Genomic DNA, 5,187 nt, shown 5'->3' with positions numbered 1-5,187 from the left:
AGGGAAAGAATCCAGAATGACCTGAATTTCATGAAAAATGGTCAGCAGTCAGCCAAATGAGATTCTACAAGGACAAGTACAAGATGCACTTGATGTGGAATAAATGCATATACAAATACAGGCTGGGGAATGAGTGGCTAGGCTGCAGAGAAGGACCTAGGGGTTTTAGTAGACTATAAGCTGACTATGGGTGCATCCACACATCTCTCTATGTCACCGTAGCAGTGCACTACAGTGCAATCATGTCAGTCTACACATGATTGGTAGTGACATCACTGTAGTTGTGCACTCCCCTGTTTTAGCGCGCTACTACTTCAGTGAAATCTAACCATGCACTGCATACACAGTGCAAAATGGGCAGTTACGGAGTTGTGCTTTACTAAAGCATGTCACCATAGCAATGTCACCATATGGCAATATGTAGACACGCCTTATGACTCAAAATATACTGGGTTGTGTTAATAGCAGTGTCACTTGCAAATCAGTTTATTTGGTCTTCCTCTTGAGATACTTATAGAATTCCTTTTTATTGCCTCTTGTGTTCCTTGCATCTCAAATCATGCCTCAGCCTTCCTGATTTACTTCCTCCACACCTGCAATGCTTTTATATTCTTGGCTAGGACTATGACAAAGTTCCTACTTTCTGTAGGACTCCTTGGGTTCCAGCTTCTTGAAGAGATTGCTGTCAGGCATCACTAAAAAACCATGCAAATGTGCATTAGGCTGCAGTAATGCACAGTGCTGCATTTGCATGATTTTTAAGTGATTCTTAATGATCAGTAGACTATTTTACTGTGCATTAGAGTAATGGAGTAGGGTTTTTTATTTGATGCTCCAGTGTGCAGTAAGATAGTCTACTGTGCATTAAATTGCATGTATAGATGCAATGCACTGTCTCCCCAGTTACCTTCAACCTCTGCAATATCAACCAATTCCTTCCTGTTTTTGAGCAACAGCTCTAGAAGAGCTTCCCCCCTACCTGGCCTGTCTGCTGTTTGTATCAAGAAGTGATCCACAACATGCTGTAAGAATTTGCTGGACTGCTTGTGCACAGCTGTATTTCCCTCCCAGTACATGTCCCAAAAATTAAAGTCTGACACGAGATCCAGGTCCTGTAATTCAGAAGCATCTGTCATCTGTTTAAGGAAAGCCTTGTCCACTTCTTCCTCCTTGTTTGGTGGCCTACAGCAAACACCCGCCATGGCTTGCTGCACTCCCCTCTGACCTTTCTTCAGCCAGTGGCTTTAAACAGATCTACTTGCCATTTCCTGCTGCACCTAACAGAACATGTTTTCATCTCATTTCAAAGAATCATAGAAAATTAGGGTGGGAAGGGACCTCAGGTGGTTATCTAGTCCAACCCCCTGCTCAAAGCAGGATCATCCCCAATTATATCATCACAGCCAAGGCTTTGCCTAGCTGGGTCTTACAAACCTCCAAGGATGGAGATTCCATAACCTCTCTGCGTAGCCTGTTCCAGTACTTTATTACCCTCCTAGTGGTAAAGTTCTTCCTAATAGCTAACCTAAACATCCCCTGCTGAAACTTGAGACTATCACTCCTCGTTTTGTTATCTGCCACCACTGAGAACAATCTAGCTCCAATGTCTTTGGAACCACCCTTCAGGAAACTGAAAGCTGTATTAAATCCACACTTAGTTTTCTCTTTGCCAGACTAACTTGAGTTCCCTCAGCCTCTCCTCCATAAGCCATGTGCCCCAGCCCCCAACCATTTTTGTTGTACCCTCTGATGGACTCTTTCCAAGTTGTCTAGATGCTTTGGGGGTTGCAAAAATGGACACAGCACTCCAGATGTGGCCTCACCAGTGCCAAATACATGGGAAGACTTATTTCCTTCAATCTGCTAGCAACAGTCTTACTGATGGAGCCCAGTAGGCCATTAGCTTTCTTCACAACCACTGTTGGCTCGTACTCAGTTTATTTTCCACTGTAACCACCCAGCTCCTTTTCTGGAGAGCTTCTGGTTGTACAGGCTGGGGACCAGCTGGCTTAGTGCATGGGATTGCAGGACTTTGCCTTCTTCCTTATTGAACCTCATGAGATTTCTTTTGGTCTAATTCTCCAATTTATCGAGGTCTGTCTGAATCCTAGCCCTATTCTTTAAACATATCTACTACTCCCTCCATCTTGGTGTCATTTGCAAACTTGCTGAGGATGCACCCCATCCCATCTTCCAGGCTGTTGATGAAGATATTAAAAACACCAGCCACAGGACTGACCCCTTGGGCACTCCACTTGATAGTGGCTGCCAACTAGACATTGAGCGATTACTACCCTCTGAGCCCGACAATCCATTCAGTTTTCTATCCGCCTTACAGTCCAGGCATACAACCTGTACTTCATCAGCTTCCTTGCAAGAATGTTGTAGAAGACTGTATCAAAAGCCTTGCTAAAGTCAAGGTATATCATATCTACTGCTCTCCCCACATCCACAGAGACAGTCATCTCATAATAGAAGGCAATCAGGTATGGCTTGCCCTTTGTGAATCCATGCTGAATATTTGTAAGCACCAGGGGTCCTGGTTTTCTGTGATAAAAAAATAAATTCTGATAAAAAATGGCAAATTCTCTTATAAACCCCCCAAAATCTGTGGTCAAAATTAAGTGCCCCCCATAGCCCTGCTTGTGCCCCTTGTCCCCTACTCACAGCCCTGACCACAGCCCTGCTGGAGAGAGCCCCAGCTGTCAGGGCTATGGGGCCAGGGACCCAGGTCCACAACCCCCTGTCCTCAGTGGAAGGGGGCTCATGCTCCCTGCCCTGCTGCCCTCCCCCAGACCCTCTGGAACACAGTGTGTGCAACTGACACAGCAGGGCCACACAGGAAAGCTGCTTGCCAATTGATGTACTCCAAGCAGAAGTGCAGAGACACAACTGGGTAGCTGGGGCACAGGAGCAGTGGCAACCTCTTATTGTAAACACGCAGCTGCTGGATTTTCTTTTGCCTCTCCCCCAAGTTGATGTCCAGGATAGTTGTCCCATTAGCCCCACCCTAGTTATACCACTGACTCCAGGCCCCTGGTGTGCCAGTTACAGGATAGGAATCTGGGTGTTATTGATGGCCCTGATGCAGTTCAGAAAATCTATATGAACAAATCTGGCTATAATTCCTGTGAGTTGAGAATGTGGCACAGGATGTATAGCACCTGCCAGAGGACACCTTGTAAACCAGTACAAATTCCAGACAGCTAATATATCTGTGGACCTGCTTTGTTAGCAACAGATTGGCAGATGCTAGGGTTTGCCAGTTTACAGATCACATATTGTGTTAATCTTTGCAATATCACTGGAAATACTACTATCTACTGTCTGTGCTAAACTGTTAAGAAATGTTGGCTCATGGTAATCTGAGATAGCTGGAATTGCCTTATGGATACTGATAAATAAATAAATAACCCTGCATACATCAATCATAGATAACAACTTAATTACAGCAGGACTCTGTAGAATATTATGCTTTTTTCATATTAGTTATATGAAGTTACTTAAGTTTTGGTGATAGTTGTTTCTCTACACAAACAATTTGCGATAAACATTCCACACTAAGCACTGGAAGAATGAACTGTTAATTATAACTGGGCTTCTAAATAGAAATCAAAAGAGGCCATAAATCACTCTCACTGAATTCACCAAAATTACCCCTCCACTGAGCCAGCCAATATGGATTTAAGATAAAGTGTCCTCCAAAATGGTGCCCAAGAGCAGACACACATGAAACGTTCTTCAAATCTCACCCAAATTTGCAGTTTTTAATTTTTCAGTACTGTACAAATATAGGTTCTTCACAGTTTAAGCATTTTGTCATATGCCAAACCAATGCAATTCCACTGCTCCATAGTTAGGGAGCTGGAAAGAAGGAATCCCAGCAACCATCTTGGCCACGGCTCAATGATAATTTTATTTACAGATTTACAGGTTTTGTTATCAAAATCAGTGTTTTATGCCTCCCCCTATTTATCTACCCCATTTAAATTATACAGTCTCAGAAGAACTAAATATTTTTTGTCTGGTACCAAATCTGGCTGAAACAACTGAGTGCTGAAGACAGTTTTATTTCTCCTTGCCTTCCATTGCTGTAGTAGAACTTTAATGAGGGTGTGAAGACCACCCTGTTTTCTGATTTACAAAACACTCAGAGGTCTGATTTACAAGGCAGTCAGAGGTCATCACTGTATTCCAAGCCAAGTGAAGGTGCGGTGGGATTGGATGTGGGATCCCTACAATTGCACTTCCTACTACACCACATGTACATAGCAGAAGGCATGATTGTGGGATCCAACATCAGAAACCACCATGCCATATTGCTGATGAAGGAGGAGCCAGTGATTACAATATTGGGTTCTTTCTGTACCAGCTGTCACAGGCCAGCTGGGCACTGTGAGTGTATCAATTTTATCACAGGCCAACTGGGCTGTTTGATTCAGTTTCAGATCAAGGAGGCAAAAGTTGGGAGTGGAATAAAGGCAAATTTATTATAGCTTACACACACACAACAGTTAACAGAAAGATAAATGCGATAAGCAGATAAGGCAGTATAAAAGAGCTAATAGTAAATAATAACAACAGATAATAATAACAGACAGATAGATAGATCAATCAATCTGTCACAGACCAACTGGGCACTGCGAGGGTATTAGCTACACTGGGCTGTTCAAAACAACAAATAGACAGACATGGGTTGGCAACTTATCGATAGTCCCTCAATACCAGGTGCACGCCAAGTGATTCCAGCGAAGTCAGGCGTCCCTGATGATCGACACTGTCAGAGGGATTACCGGGGAAGGTCCCTTGCTCAGGATCCAGTCCTCACTCACACTGAGAGTCTGGGGTCCGGGCGTGGGACAGAAACGACCATTCTGTTCCCTCCTTCCTGCTGGTTACCTGATGCATGTGTTTTTATACCTAGTCTTATGTTAATCTGTTGGCCTCAGGGCCACTCCCAATATTGCCCTATAGCTGTTACCCTATGGGATTGAAAGGTATTAAAATTATCATAAAAGGTTACTACCCAGACTCGGGTTTATCCAATAAGCAAATTATGATGCAGCACCTTTAGGTTTGAAATTGACAACGCTCCGCCTAAATCCCAACCCCTTTTAGGCTTCAATTGAATATGCTTCCTTGGAATATGCTTTCCTGGAATGTGTTGGGTGTGCCAAGCAGTTAGAT

The sequence above is a fragment of the Alligator sinensis genome, unplaced genomic scaffold, assembly GCF_000455745.1.
Source record: "Alligator sinensis unplaced genomic scaffold, ASM45574v1 scaffold385_1, whole genome shotgun sequence".
Classification (NCBI taxonomy): Eukaryota; Metazoa; Chordata; order Crocodylia; family Alligatoridae; genus Alligator; species Alligator sinensis.
The sequence above is the reverse complement of the archived record's forward strand: the minus strand, read 5'-3'. Positions refer to the sequence as shown.